Source organism: Mixophyes fleayi, chromosome 2 (genome assembly GCF_038048845.1).
Source record: "Mixophyes fleayi isolate aMixFle1 chromosome 2, aMixFle1.hap1, whole genome shotgun sequence".
Taxonomy (NCBI): domain Eukaryota; kingdom Metazoa; phylum Chordata; class Amphibia; order Anura; family Limnodynastidae; genus Mixophyes; species Mixophyes fleayi.
Window position 1 is genome coordinate 188695480 of NC_134403.1, and position 16369 is coordinate 188711848.

The following is a 16369-nucleotide window of genomic DNA, read 5'->3' on the forward strand; positions in this document are numbered from 1 at the left end:
CCTACCTCACACACACTACATTGCCACAAGCCCCCCTGTGTCATCACACACATTACCACAAACCCCCTGTGCCATCACACACACACTGCCACAAGCCCCCTGTACCATCATGCACACATTACGACAAGCCCCCTGTGCCATCGCACACACACATTACTGTGCCCCTTCATCACCACGCTGTGCCCCCTTATAATCTCAATGCACTCCATGCTGCTTTTCCCCATCACCTAGCCCACCTTATCACACTGTGCCATGCTGCCTCCCTCCCCTCCATCACATTGTGCCATGCTGCTCCCAGTCCCTTTATCACATTGTGCCATGTTGCTCCCCCCCCCTTCATCACTCTGTTCCATGCTACCCCCCCTTCATCACTATGTGCCATGCTGTCCCCCTCTCCAGCATCACTGTGCCATGCTGCTGCCCCCCCCCTCTCCTTCATCACTCGATGCCTTTCTGCTGCCCCCCATCTTCATCACTCGGTGCATTTGTTTTCCTCCCTTTGCCTCCATTCCTTTACTTACTTTTGTATTGGCTTCTTTCATTCATCTCTTTGGTCTTCTGTCTACTTGCTGGATTCTCTCTGCGCTGCTCCTCACTGAATATCGAGCGTGATGTTATCACGTCACGCCCTACATTCAGTGCAAACGGAGCAGGGAGGAGAGAAGAGGGAGGAGAGCGCTGCAATCATGTGAGTATTCGGTTTCTGTTTTGTTTTGTTTTGCTTTTTAGTACCCTGCTCCCTCACCAAGAAGGGGGCTGAGACCCCCCTGGAAAAAAAAAAAGATGAAAGAAAAAAAATTAAGTTTATAAAAACAAAACGAAAACAACAGCCGTCAGCGAGGGTCCGAGCCGGGCCCCCTGGCATGTCCGGCCCAGGTAATTAGTACCCGTATCCCCCCCCCCTCTCGGCGGCCCTACCCTGGAGGCAACCAAGGAAATCATCCACTCGCTTGTCATCTCTCGCTTAGAATACTGCAACCTCTTTCTCTCTGGCCTTCCTTCTGCCTGTCCTCTCCCTACTCCAATCCATCTATAATGCCAGTGCTCGTCTTACTTTTTTACCTTCAAGTCTGCATCCCCTCACTGCCAGCCACTACACTAGCTGCCTTTCCCCTACAAAGTACAATTCAAACTTCTTACCTTCACCCAATCTTCTCAACCTTTATTTCCAACCTCATCTCCTTCCGTTCTGCCATCAACTGCCGCCTCCCCTCGTCACCTACTCTTACTCCTGCCTTCACGTCACGCCTGAGCTACCCCCCACCCTGAGACTCACTTCCTCACCCAGTCAGGATATCCACTTCTCTTCATCACAACCTACCAGCTCCCCTAATAACCCACCCCACTGCCCCTTCACCCTTTCTCGCCCCCCTCCCCTCTAGACTGTAAACTCTCACTGCAGCTCCCTCTTTCTTGTGTCCTCCTCTCATGTCCTCCTTAATTTTGGAGAGAGATGGATTCATGCATGATTAACAGATTTAAGTTGATTAGGTAAGAAGCACAAAAATTACTTAGGTGTAAAATTACCCATGAAAGCAAGGGTGCGATAAACCAATTGTATTTTATTTATTTTTTTAAAATTATCCCAAAAAGTAAACTCGATGTTAAAAATCATTTCATGAAAACAAAAATTGTCTTTTTTATGGAGAATGAAAACCAATACACACACACACACACACACACACACACACACACACACACGTACATTCATGCATATTTATAAATTATACTTGCTGAAACTCTAATATTGGCAAAATGGAGATCTGTATAAAACATATACATTAAATTTAATAATTGTCCAGCAAACAGATCAAAATTGTGTGAATTTCACTTATTTACATTTGCTATCATTTGATATATTAAGGTATTATTGTATTTTATCTGCAACTGTTTCTACAATGTACAGTGTAATATAATAGAGCACTGTACATCCACGCATTGCTAATTACTTACTTGATACTTGTCATACCCTCAACAAGATCTTTCCAAACTGCATTTTCTTTGGTTGTTAGGAATAGAGGTTTCCTACTTGCACTATATATTACACGGGTGGAACAGCACAGAGAAACAGCTTCCTGCTTCACTCCTCCTTATCCCTCCCCTTTAAACCTTGAACACATTTCATATCATCTGTAAAGTGCTGAATCAGAGCTGCAGTTTATGTAACCCTCTGGCACACTGGACAAAGTGCTTCCACGTGCATGCAGCTAATGTTCACAGGGAATCAGATAAATAGTTCTGGTCATCAATGTCTTCCTCCAGACTTCCTCCTAGCCACAAGTCTCTACTAGTTGTAATGTTTATATTTGAACCCAGTTCATTCTTGTAACTTCAATAAAGAATAAGAAATGCATTTTCCAGGCTTGACTACATACTGTTGACAGACTCTCTAATAACAGAAATTGTCAAAAATGACATTGGCTCTATACTTCTATCTGATCATGCCCCGGTATTTGTATCGCTTCGCCTTCCCTTGGAGGCCCAACGAAACTTTACCTGGCGATTCCCATCCTACCTATGTACATCGGAAAATTTTAAACAACACCTTAAATATCATTGGGTGGACTATTTAGATAATGATATTGACCATTTCGATCATCCAGTGCTATTTTGGGAGACTTCCAAGGCAGTGATGCAGGGGAACATAATAACATACATAGCCAACCGGAAGAAAGAAATGAGCAAAATCTATCAATCGCTTAAGCAAATCATGCGAACCCAATACAATATTTACCTCTCCAACCCCAGTGACACAACATTAGATGTCTACAAACAGGCAAAACTTACTTTAGAAAATTTCCTATTAGCCCAAGCTAAACTGGACTACATAAAAAATAAATATTATAGATGGGGCAACAGAGCAGGCAGACTTTTGGCAAATATGTCTTAGACTTTTAAACGTAAAAGCCATATAGTATCATCATCACCATTTATTTATATAGTGCCACTAATTCCGCAGCGATGTACAGAGAACTCACTCACATCTGTCCCTGCCCCTTTGGGGCTTACAGTCTAAATTCCCTAACACACACACTCACAGACTATGGTCAATTTGTTAGAAGACAATTAACCTACCAGTATGTATTTGGAGTGTGGGAAGAAACCGGAGCACCCGAAGGAAAGCCACGCAAGCACGGGGAGTACATACAAACTCCTCACAGATAAGGCCATGTTCGGGAATTGAACTCATGACCCCAGTGCTGTTAGGCAGAAGTGCTAACCACTACGCCACCATGCTGCCCACAGCAATTAGAACAACATGCTCCCATGTTCCCTTAACCAAATCCAAAGACATAGCGGATGCCTTTTTAAAATATTACCGGACGTTATATATGGCCACCTCCCCTAACAATTCCCTCTTAAATGATCTCTTAAAATAAGTCAAACTACCTAAACTTTCCCCTAGTCAACAAGACTCATTAAATATTGGTATCATTTCACAAGAGATCTCAGATAGAATCTCAAACTTGAAACTCCACAAATCCCATGGCCCTGATGGATACTCAGGTGAATAATATAAACTCCTAAAAGTAGAACTAGTTCCAATCTTATTAGATCTATATCGAACCATCCACCGCCATTGTCCTCATTACCCATCTTTCAATCAAGCTTACACCACGCTCATCCTGAAACCAAACAAGTACCCTATGCTGATGACCTCCTATCATCCCATTACACTACTAAACTTGGACTTTTTAATTTTTTCACGCATTATGGCCAAGCGCCTTCAAACTATCTTAACCTCCCTGTTAACCCAACACCAACTGGGCTTCGTCCACAGACGACATTCGGTATGGGGCATGCGCACAGCCATTAGTTTCTATAATAGCCTCCTTCAAAACCCCACACACTGTCACGAGCCGCGGCGGTGCTCAGCCGCCGCGACCCTCTTGCCTGCGTCCCAGCCGTCGCTATGGTGACCAGGACATCACTTGCGGGGGTTGTCCCGACCGTTGCCTAGGCAACGGCCAGGTCACTGTTATGGATAGCGCCGCATCCCGGCATTAGGTCCAGCCGGGCGCGTGCGCAATGAGGCCAGTTGGTTTTTTTAAATACAGTCACCTGTGGCTGATAGCGTTGCCCTGTCCCCATTGGCTAGTAGCTGTATTTAAGGCAGGGAGGGCTTAGCCTCCCTGCCGGTTATAGTTTAGTGCTCCTGTGCCTCAGTTGGTGTATTGCCTTTGGATTTTGACTACCCGTGTATGACTCTTTGCCTGCTTCTGGATATTGAACCTTTGCCTGTGACCTTGTCCTATCGCCTGTCCCTGGATACTGAACCGTTGCCTGTGACCTTGACCTATCGCCTGTCCTTGGATACTGAACCTTTGCCTGTGGCCCCGACCCTGCTGGTGCTCTGTCCAGTCTGCAAGATCGCTGGCCTGCCTCTGTTCCGTGTACCTGTGCCTGGCTTTGTGAGTATAAACTTATACTACTTAGAGTTCAAGACCTGGGGGCATCTGAGTACCTGTGAGCATAGCCAGTCTTTACGGGAAAGGCGGCTGCTAAAGGTGAAGACCTCGTCACCTGTTCTATAAGTTTATGCCGCACTGCTTGCCGTAACACACACACCCAATGTGCTCATGAGTTTAGACGCCCACAAGGCATTTGACACCGTATCTTGGTCCTTTTTATCAGCTGTATTGGAAAAAGAGGATTTATGTACTTACGTTAAATCCGTTTCTCTGATTCCGTCTGGGGGACACTGCTTACCATGGGTTGTGGAGGGGAGCTTGGGGAGTTGGCACCTAACTAATTAACTTTTAGTGCTGCCTACAGACCCCTCCCCTCTACAATCCCCCTGCCTCTTCCTGTCAGTTAATTGAAAAGCCCAAGGAGAAAAAAGGGCAGTCAAACAAGAGCACACAGAAGAAAAGCAGAAGGGAGGGATCGCAGTGTCCCCCAGACGGAATCAGAGAAACGGATTTAACGTAAGTACATAAATCCTCTTTTCTCTTTCATCCGGTCTGGGGGACACTGCTTACCATGGGGACGTTCTAAAGCAGCCCCCTAAGGGTGGGACTACTCTGAAAATCCCGCTCGTAAAGCACTACGAGCGAAATTTGCATCTGTGGATGCAAAAACATTAAACTGATAACATTTTGTAAAGGTGTGGACAGAGGACCAGGTGGCTGCCCTGCAAAGCTGGTCTGCAGAAGCTCCATTCCTTGCTGCCCACGACGCCCCGACCGATCTGGTGGAATGGGCTGTAAGTCTCTCCGGCACAGGACGGTTAGCCTTTATATAAGCCTGCTTGATGGTTGACGTAATCCATCTTGCAATGGACTGTTTTGAGGCTGGCCAGCCTCTCTTATTAGCATCATAAATGACAAACAGAGAGTCAGTACATCTAATCTGGGAAGTTCTTTTGACATAAATGCAGAGAGCTCTAACAACATCTAACTTTTCCATAGATTGTTGATCCGAATGGGAAGTAGATGAGAAAACCGGAACTACAATTTCCTGGTTAAGATGGAAAGCCGAAACTACTTTAGGGACAAAAGAAGGGAGGGTCCTTAACACCGCTCTGTCCTCGTGGAAAACCAAATATGGTTCCCGACAAGACAGAGCTCCTAATTCAGAAACTCTTCGAGCGGATGCGATAGCCAAAAGAAAAAAAGTACCTTCAAGGTCAACCACTTTAAATCTGCCACGCTCAATGGCTCAAATGGAGGCCCCTTGAGCATATTCAGTACCATGTTGAGATCCCATGGTGCTGTAGGTGGAACATAGGGAGGCTGTATATGCAAGACTCCCTGGAGAAAAGTCCTAATATCTGTAAAATCAGCTAATTTCATATGAAAAAATACTGAAAGAGCCGATACCTGGACCTTAGAGAACCTAATCTAAGACCTGCTTCCAGGCCATCCTGAAGGAAAGCTAACAAGCGAGGGAGACGAAAGGAGGACGAGTGGCATGTCCTATTTTCGCACCATCTAATGTAGGCTCTCCAAATCCGGATAGATGCGAGCTGAAACTGGCTTCCTAGCTCGCATCATTGTGTTTACTACGCTGGAAGAAAAAACCTCTAGCCCTCCAGCGGCTGGCTTCAACAGCCATGCCGTTAAACTGAGCTGAGGTAAATTCTGGTGACGGAATGGACCTTGCAGAAGAAGGTCGTCTCGATACGGAAGGCGGAAACCCGGTCCTTCCGCCATAGATATTATGTCTGCGTACCACACTCGGTGCGGCCATGATGGAGCTATTAGAATTACTAGCAGACCGCCCTGCCTTACTTGTCTGAGGACGCGAGGAAGCAAGGAAATCGGAGGGAACAGGTATCCCATCGTGAACTCCCATGACATTGTCATGACGTACACTGCCACCGCTAAGGGATCTCTTGCCCTTGCGCAAAACCTGTGAACCTTCCTGTTGTGCCTGGAGGTCATGAGATCTATGTCCGGAAGACCCCACCTCTGAACCAGAGACTGGAAGACTTCCGGGTGGAGTGACCACTCCCCCGGCATCATCTGGTATTGACTTAGATAGTCCGCCTCCCAGTTTCTATTCCTGGGATGAAAACTGCTGATATTGCTGGAACATATTGCTCTACCCAAACCAATATTTGGGCTGCAATATCCATAGCAGCTGCACTCCTGTTTCCTCCTTGCCTGTTGACATATGCCACGGCCGTGGCATTGTCGGACTGAACTTTGACAGGGTGGTCCTGGAGAAAGGAGTGGGCTCCCCGGAGGGCCAAGAGAATGGCCTTCAATTCCAAGACATTTATCGATGGGGCTGATTTCTAAACGGACCAAAGTCCTTGGAGTCGTAGGTGCAGGATTACCGCCCCCCCAACCTTTCAGGCTGGCGTGTCGTGGCTATGATCCACGACCATGGAGCGAAGGATCTGTCCACTTTCATGTGATCCTGAAACAGCCACCACTGAAGAGATTCTCTCGCCCTCGGAGATAGATCTTCTGAAGTTCCAGGTGTAGGTGTGATCCTGACCACTTCGACAATAGATCCCACTGGAAACATCGAGAATGGGCTCGACCGAAGGGAATGGTCTCAAAGGAGGCCACCATATTTCCGAGTAGCCTCATGCACAAGTGCATTGAGGGGCTGGGAGAAGACAAAACCTGAGTAGTTACAGTCTGAATAGAGCTGATCTTCTCTTCTGGGAGAAACACCCTTTGTTTGCTGGTGTCCATAATGAGTCCCAGGAAAAACATGCGCTGACATGGAACCATCTGGGATTTATTTAAATTTATTAGCCATCCGTGGCCCTCGAGAACCGCCAGGGTGAGGGATAGGTGATGACGTAGGCAAATCTCTGTGGAAGCCTTGATGAGTAGATCGTCCAATAAGGAACGACCTGAACTCCCTGCAAGTGAAGACATGCTGCCATTATTGACATAATCTTCGTGAAGACCCTTGGCGCTGTTGAGAGGCCGAAGGGTAGGGCCCGAAACTGGTAGTGAAAAGATCCCACCGAGAATCTGAGAAGAGACTGATGGTGGATCCAAATGGGAATGTGGAGGTATGCGTCCTCTATGTCTATGGACGCCATTAACTGATCCTTCTCTAGGCCGTTTATCACCGACCTTAGAGACTGCATCCGAAATTTGTCCACCCTTAAGTGCACATTGAGGCCCTTTAAGTTTAGGATGGGACGAAAGGAGCCGTCCGGCTTCTTGACTAGAAATAGGTTGGAATAAAATCCCTGTCCTTTCTGGAAATCTGAAACCTTGCAGATGACCTTCTGAACAAGAAGAGAAGCGACACAATCCTGTATAGCTTGTCTTCTTGATGGATCTTGGGGTAGCGGAGTCTGGAAGAAACGCTGTGGAGCTGGGCCCAACAGGTCTATCCTGTACCCCTCTGAAATAATTCAAGGATCTTGTGAGGACGCTGCCCACAGCCGTCCCCCCACTGGCGCCCCCTGCGGTACAGAGTGGTCGTCAGGACGCAGGCTTCTCCTGGGTCTTGGAGGCCTGGCGCTTAGATGCAAACAAGGATCTCCCCCTGGCAGAGGAGCCTCGAGAAATTGGTTGTCTGCCTCTAAAGGACTGTCCCCTAAGAAAGGAGGTCCCCCGAAAAGGCTGACGGAAAGAGCTGACCCGAGGGTTTCGGCTCCTGTTAGAATATACTGGCAAGGAAGAGCTTTTGCCCCCCGTTGCCTGAGAAATAAGGGTATCTAATTCCGGGCCGAACAAACCTACTGCAGAAAAAGGGATAGTTTCAACGGACCTTTTTGATTCCGCATCGCCTTCCCCTTATTTCAGCCATAACGTCCTTCTTGCTGAAATAGACGCCGCCTGAATAGAAGAGGATACAGCCGTTGTGTTCTGGGCCGCCTCATAAAGATACCCCGAAGTATCCTTCAAATGCAAGGCTAGGGGAAGAATTCAGAGTCTTGTAAGGCCTCTGCCAGCTGGTCTGCCCATGCTTCCATGGCTCTAGCCACCCAAGCTGAAGCAAATGTGGGTCTAAATGAAGAACCCGCAGCCGCAAATATGGATTTCAGCTGGGATTCAACCTTGCGGTCATTGGCATCCTGAAGGGACGCTGAACCAGGAGCTGGAAGTAAGGTATGCTTTGCCAATCGGGCAATAGGGATATCCACCCTGGGAATACTCGCCCAACGAACCACCTCTTCCTCCTGTACGGATACAGGGAAGAGAACCTTTTGGGGATAGAAAACCCTTTTTTTTCAGGTTGTTTCCATGCCCCTTCAGCAATATCTCTAAGTTCTGCAGAAGGGGGAAAACGGCTGGCCTTCCTTTTGGCTTTCTTAAAGAGACTTCTGTCTCTGGGAATAAGATCCTCCGGTTCTGGGAGGTCCAACGTCTGTCTAACCGCTAAAACTAAATCATTAATAAATTGGCTTTTAGTATTTTCTTCCTGTTCCGAGGGATGAACCTGGTCAGGATCCGAATAAATTTCCCCCTCATCCTCAGAATCTTCCTCAGAGTCTGAAAGACCATAAGGGGATTTACAAATCTAGGCCTCTTTCTTTTAGCAGGCTGGATATTAGTGGAATCAAGCAACTGGTTAAGCTTATCCAAACCCTTTATAAAAGATGTAGACCATGCCGGTTCTGTAACAACAGAGGCTGGGTCAGGCTGTAATGAGGAAGGTCCCGGCAAACACGATCCAATAGAATCTGAGGAAGCCGGGAGGCCTAACTGTGGGTTAGCATTATTAGCCACCGAAGTTGCTACCGTAGATAGCAACTGATTAGAATGAAAAACCATTTGAGCTAAGGAGGAAAACGGACTGTGTCAGGGAGGCCGCCCATGCCGGCTCCCCCGTCGGTGGGGCTGTAACCTGCTCAGTTTGCACAGAGGGAACCCCTGCTTCGCATGCAGAGCGCCAAAGGGTCCTTCTGCCCACAAGGTAATTTTACATGACATTTTGAACATGTGAAATATTTTGCAATAGGGCCCTTTCCCTTATCTGTCATATATATATATATATATATATTATATATATATATATATATATATATATATATATATATATATATATATATATATATAGGCAAGTAGGGAGACTATAATGTAAACCCTTACTAGGCCAGTTTGTGCACTGCAAATACAGATTATGTGTTTAAATAAATGAGATACTTAGCCCATAGGCCACAAAGGGGAGAAGTCCAACAGCAGTGTCTGTGCTTGCTCCCTCAGCTCTGTTCACTCTTCCCGGGCTTCTCTTGGCGCCAGAAGGCTGGGATAGTCCATCTCTCTCTCTGGAAGGAGGGGGGAACTCTATGCTTTAGCTCCCCCCCCCCCTTCAGTAATGCTGTCTGAGCAGCGTTTTTTTTTTTTTTTTTTGAAGAATAAAGAAGCTTCTTAGAAGCGTGGCAGAGTAGTGGAGACCTCCAGAATGAGGTCTCCGCAGCGAAAAATACCCGATGTCCCCTCCTATGTATGAGGGGGGATCGTGGTATAGCCCCCTTCCTCCTCTCTCCATAGCGCCACTCTGACAGGAATCCAAAATGGCCACCGGCATTTTAACTGTCCGATAACCGGCACTCTATGCCTGTAATGGCAGCGCCAGTTATCGGGGAGGCTGGAGGAGTGACAGCGGTCCGTGAGACCGCTTGTCACTCCTAATCAGGCACCCATTCTCCTGCTTCCTCTCCTGTCCCTGTCAGTGAGAGCCGCTGGCTCCCATCTGACAGGGGAATGCCTGCGCTGCACAGCTGTGAGTGTGTTCTCTATAGTAGAACACACTCCAGCGCTGCCACCTGTATGAAAAAATAAGAATGAAATAAAAATTAAAGTAAATTTGTTAAATTTACACTAAGCACTAAAAAACACTGCCCAACTCCCGGGCACCTAAAAAAAACTGACAGGAAGAAGAAGAGGCAGGGGGATTGTAGAGGGGAGGGGTCTGTAGGCAGCACTAAAAGTTAACTAGTTAGGTGCCAACTCCCCAAGCTCCCCTCCACAACCCATGGTAAGCAGTGTCCCCCAGACCGGATGAAATAGAAAGAGGGAATTTGGCACAGATTTTATAGCAACGATCGATTATTTCTATAACACCCAAACGACTTTCCTGATAGTCAATACTATGGAGATCCATTGGTAATGACAAGGGGCAGCCGACCGGAGATGTCTGATGTCTCCCCTATTATTCAATTTATCACTGGACCCCATGTTAAGTGTCATACAGCAATGGCCCCAGCTACGGGGGGGGGGGGGGGGGGGGTGTATATTTTGACACTGAAAATACTAAAATAACAGCATTCAATGATGACATTCTGCTCCATATATCAAACCCAGGAGCCTAGGCTCCTTGATAAGGAAAATTGAGGCGTTTGGCTTTGAGGTGAATCTTGACAAATCCAAGGCCATCTTATTAGAACAAGGCCCGGTTAGACCTCAGTGGGCTCAACCTCTCTCCTTGCGATGGGCTGGTAACTCAATCCCATATTTGGGGGTTCATCTCCCGAAGAACATGGCTACTCTCTACAGTCTTAATATTGGCAAGGCTATATCCGATATGCAAAAAGAATTACTAGGCTGGGAAAAACTGAATGTTTCCTATTTAGGAAGGGATAACCTTCTGAAGATGATATTGTTTCCTCGCCTGTTATATCCTCTACAAGCGCTGCCACTCCTAACACAAAAATGAAAAAAAGAAGCGCCCCCGGATTAACCTTATTAAACTTCAACAACCTAAAACGAATGGAGGTATAAATTTCCCGGACATCCTGCAATATAATCATGCAGCTCACCTGCGATACCTGAAAGACTGGCTGACAGAACAAAGTACATATACCAATCTAGCGAATGAAAACCAGTTTCACACGGACATTGATATCAAGGCCTTGCTCCACTTGAATGATCAAGAAATACCCTCTCAAATTCTTGAAAATCCCCTCATCTCGGTTAGGAAAATTTGGCACATTGTAAGGCATAAACTACATCTTAATCCATATAAATCAATTAATTTACTCTTTCAAAATAGTGTGGCAGCCCACACCTTCACCACACGGAAAGGGAGGGACTGCAGACAATAGGTCAGCTTCTAGATAAGACTAACAAAAACCCATATCGGTATAGTAAAGCACTGGCAATGTATCCCTTTCTAGGTCTGTGTGGCTTATCTTTCGTACAAGCCCAACACTATACCTGTAGGCGAATATCCCTCTTCACAGAAGTGGACTGGGACAATCCTCTTGACAAGCAGCTGCTAGCCACCTCCCCAAACATGGCACTATATCCTCTAATTATGCTTTGCTGAGGAATTTATGGATCACACTAAAGTTACCTCCGGTTTAAGTAGATGGTTGACCTATTTCCCCCATTTAACTGAGGAAATGTTAAAGACATTGACCACTTCAATCAAACTCTTCCTGGCCTCCATATATGCTGCAATGTTTCTAAATATTTTCCAGAGGCTACCCATCACCACATCACATACTATTGGTCTCTCTGCAGACTCTAAATATCCTAAATGTGGCGATACTCAAGTAAATTTATACCATTGCTTAAGGGCTTACCCTGTAATTAAATTCTTCTGGACCCGCCTAAGGAGATTCACAATGTCAGACCTAGTAAATTATCTAAAAACTGGGATATAAGAACCGCACTAGGTAAAATAATGCGAGCATATAGTATAATAATCACTGATTAACCCGAAAAGAAAACTCAAACCGGGGGGTGCACCCAGACACTGATATATATTGGATATTGTAGAGAAAGAAAAGACAGTGTAAATTGAGGCACTCCGTGGATGCTCATTAAGATTTAACTTTTATTAGATTGATTAAAATGGACAAGAATTGAGCATAATAATTAAAAGGGTGGATAAAAGTTGTGAATGGTGATTAAAATGCAAAACGATTTTGCAAAGTCTCACCTTAATCTTCTTATATATGCAAAATAACAGGCTTAAATGGCACTAGATTGCAGCTATGTAACACTTAGTATTGTATGTAGAATAGACGGATTTAGCTAATCATTCTGTTATCTTAGCACTAATGATAATAGCGCTGATAAAAGCCACTGAGCGAAACGCACGTCGGTGTTTTTGTCTCACCATCCTTTATGCTATGTACCTTAAGGATCGCCTCCCAGTTTACTTTAGGTAGGGAAATTTCACAAAACCCCGCGAATCCTGTACTTCGCTTTATCATTCTCCTATGCCTTTATCTAAATCTATCAGAATTTAGCGCTACGAGTAATGTATGAGAGGGACCCTTGCTATGAGTCTATATCAGACTCTTAAGTTATAATAGTACCTCTCATAAGCTCCATAGGAGAACTCTATTTTTGATGCTATTGTAAGTCTATCTTAAGCCTAATGCCAGTTGAGACTTTTGTTAGATTAATTTTACTAACCCGCTATTATCATTAGTGCTAAGATAACAGAATGATTAGCTAAATCCGTCTATTCTACATACAATACGAAGTGTTACATAGCTGCAATCTAGTGCCATTTAAGCCTGTTATTTTGCATATATAAGAGGATTAAGGTGAGACTTTGCAAAATCGTTTTGCATTTTAATCACCATTCACAACTTTTATCCACCCTTTTAATTATTATGCTCAATTCTTGTCCATTTTAATCAATCTAATAAAAAGTTAAATCTTAATGAGCATCCACGGAGTGCCTCAATTTACACTGTCTTTTCTTTCTCTACAATATCTAGTAAATTATCTACCATTCACACCAGAATGGGCAATTTTGGGAATACTCCTGTCTAATACGAGAATTACAATTCAAGGACACCTGATATTTGTAGTTTGGCAAGAATATATCTCTAGACGGGTATAGACCTTGAGAAGTCGATAGCAGCAGCGCTACCTAAATTTACATTCTGCTGTTGCGTGGGTGTGTATATCACATATTTCATGCTGAGGTAGAGTAATGCTGCCATCTACTGTATATTTCACCACCAACAAATGCAGATTTATTTAGCTGAATTCCAACCTGTAATCAATGTTACGTTTACTCATCACTTTCTAGTATGCCCTTTGCATCTTCTGTTATTCCTTCTTAGTACGAATTCTCCATGATTATAAAGTATACCACTTAAAATACTAGCCCAATTAGGAAGAAAAATGTTCAGGTTGGAAAAAATTGTTTTTATGTCAGCTATAAATCAATGAACATAGGACATCAGGAGATGACTATTTAGGTTAATAAACATATACACAGTAGATTAAAGAGCACACGCCAGTTTGTCACAAAATTTCACTTTATTTGCCAACATCAAGCATGGTCCGTAGTCAACATTTCGGGCCCCAAAGTCCTTGTTTAAGACAAACCAACAGGAATACAGTGTAAGAAGTCTAAGATTTTATTTATATCTGGGTAGTTTAGAACCACCACTGGGCAGATGTGCACCGCAGCAGTTCATTTTTAGTTGGATAAGTGCAAACTTCGGGAATAAAAGATGAAAGTATATATATATATATATATATATATATATATATATATATATATATATATATAATTTATATATTTATTTTTTTTCATTCATGTGTGGAGTTGTCCACCTAAACTTAAAAAGCCAGAAGTAATTACATACAATAAAGTGACAACACATTATTGTGTAATACACAACTTTCCAGGTCTTGCAGACATGAGCACTACCAAGTAGCTGCTCCCTTTAACCTAAACAGTCACTTCCAACTCTCAGAATGCCTGTCTAGAATAGCAGCACACCAGGTTATATATGCAGATAATGAAAGACCTTGACGGTTAAGCAGGAAAATTGAGGATTTTTAAATTAGGTGAATGGTTTGCCAGCATTTTCACAAAGCAAAAACCTATCCTACATTTAAGACATAGCCGTTGGACATACCAGTAATTTTAGGGTTTAGACCCACACAACCTGTTCAGATTATATCTATTACCAGCAATTACTGCAACATCTCTATATTTTTTTTATTTTTTTTTAAATATAATCATGCTGCAAATACACTGATAGTACACCAAGACCGCATGTACCTTAAACATAATGTGGTCATATTACAGAGTTTTGTAATTATACTCAGATTAGGTGGGGCACGTTGACCCCATTTGTACAACACTCATTCTGCCTTTCAGCCTCCAAGGAGGTATCACTTAGTTACGTAACTGCGCAGCAGCAGATTGCTGATCTGGATCTGTAAAGTGCTGAAGATGACATATTGTATGTATTTCACTGCCTAGAAGAGTGAGATTTTATGAAACCTATACTCAAAACTTCAAAATATAAAGACACTGTAGACAAATAAAAAAAAAAAAAAAAAAAATGAATAAATAAAAAATATCCTGTTTCTATATACAGTGCACTGTTAGCAACCATGAAAATAAGTGCTGTCTCTTGGTAACAAAGCAGTGCATTCTGAGGATTGTGAAGAGAGAACTCTCATTGAAGGAGCACCCCCTGAATGAATTTTTTTTTTTTTTTATTTTTTTTTAAATGGGGTTGTAGTTATGCAAACCAATATGGGGGAAAAATTTTGAATCTTTTTAGATGATGCATTATGAAAGTGCTTTCCTTGGTAAAACAAGTTCTATATGACCTCACTTACACATCTAGCAACTACTCTATAACTAAGCCCACCATACTCAGTCCTCTACAGGTTGAGATGGTAGGAGAAATGTGCTTCTCTAACTAAATAAAGGCAATTGCCAGTTTAGCAGAAATCTACAATGTGAATTGTTTATTCATTATGTACAGGGGCATAGCAGTGAGGTCACAGCAATTTAAATGTGTACACAATATGGTCTTTGCCCTACCTCAGACCCCATTGGGACACTATCCTAGAGATGTCCAAGCAGCTTCAGCTGCCCGAGAGTGGGAAGATAATGAATCTTAAAATGTGTAAATCATTAATGCACACCTGGTTATGTGTTCATCTTGTTTGTTCTACACTATATTACAACGTTTGTTTTCAGAGTGCAGGTCTACTTTAAATTTACATTTTGTAAAGCTAACCAAACAAAAGGAAAAAAAAGTTTCAAACTGAGGTATGAGGTAGAAAGCCACATAGCTGTGTGTTTATAGGTGGATATTATTAGAAACTTCTTACTATAAAAAAGGTAATTTGTGTTTTAGATTGCGATGTTCTTTAAATCAGACCCTGTCATATCTACACCGGTGCAAGACGTAGAAAGTTCATTATACGTGGAGATAAAAATTGGAGGAAGGAATTTGATTTTTTTTTACTATTATTTATTTGTGCATAGGTTAGACCATGTGAAGTAGGAATTAATAAATAAAAGTTGCAAACATGTAAACTCTAACTTCTAATGCTGCCTTTAAAAAGGGTCAGATGACTTTAGCAAGAGTGCTGAAAGCTTTAGACAAGCCTTTAGCGGCAATTTCGTTTCCACAATACTGACAAGAGCACCACGGATCACTTTGAATATGAATGAATATTTTAGGCAGCGTTACCTAGTTTACAAATATAGGAATTATTCTGTGCAGAATAATTCCTATATTTGTAGTCCATCAGGTTGGACTCCCCTGCTTACCTATCTTACCCCGTGGTGCGCTCCTCCCTCTGTTCCAATTGACAGCGTTACCTAGTTTGTGTACTATAGGCCTGTCCACCAAGCAGGTGATCACCTGCATAGATGTTCACCGCTACTTAAATTTATAACAACCTATTCCCAAATACCAAATCAAAGCTACACAAAATGGTATTTGTTAAGGCAGCTTTCCATTGTGCAATATGATGGATAGCCATAGGACATCACTTGGGAGTATTTCACGACTCTGCACATTGTACAGGTTCGTTCCCCAGTCACATGACAAAGCATTAGCGAATAAAGACACTCATGCTTCCTTGCTGCTGGTAAACCATACAGTTATCGCCTACCTCAACAAAAAAAAAACAAAAAAAAACACCCAAACAAAACTCACAAGGTCATGTATACAATGACTCAGAGGCTAGTGTAAAGAAATTAGGAGACAATA

At 43.5% G+C, this 16369-nt stretch overlaps 1 protein-coding gene across 2 annotated transcripts in view; it reads right to left on the reverse strand.

Annotated features, from left to right (window-relative positions):
• Window positions 1-2112, reverse strand: part of LOC142138445 (N-acyl-aromatic-L-amino acid amidohydrolase (carboxylate-forming)-like) — a 43676-nt gene extending 41564 nt beyond the window's left edge. Inside the window, exon 1 of one of the 2 annotated variants that reach the window (XM_075195129.1) lies at window positions 1954-2112. The gene's annotated coding sequence lies outside the window, so the exon portion shown is untranslated. The remainder of the gene's footprint in view (window positions 1-1953) is intronic. The other variant, XM_075195128.1, reaches the window with a different exon arrangement.
• Between the last annotated feature and the right edge of the window lie 14257 nt (window positions 2113-16369).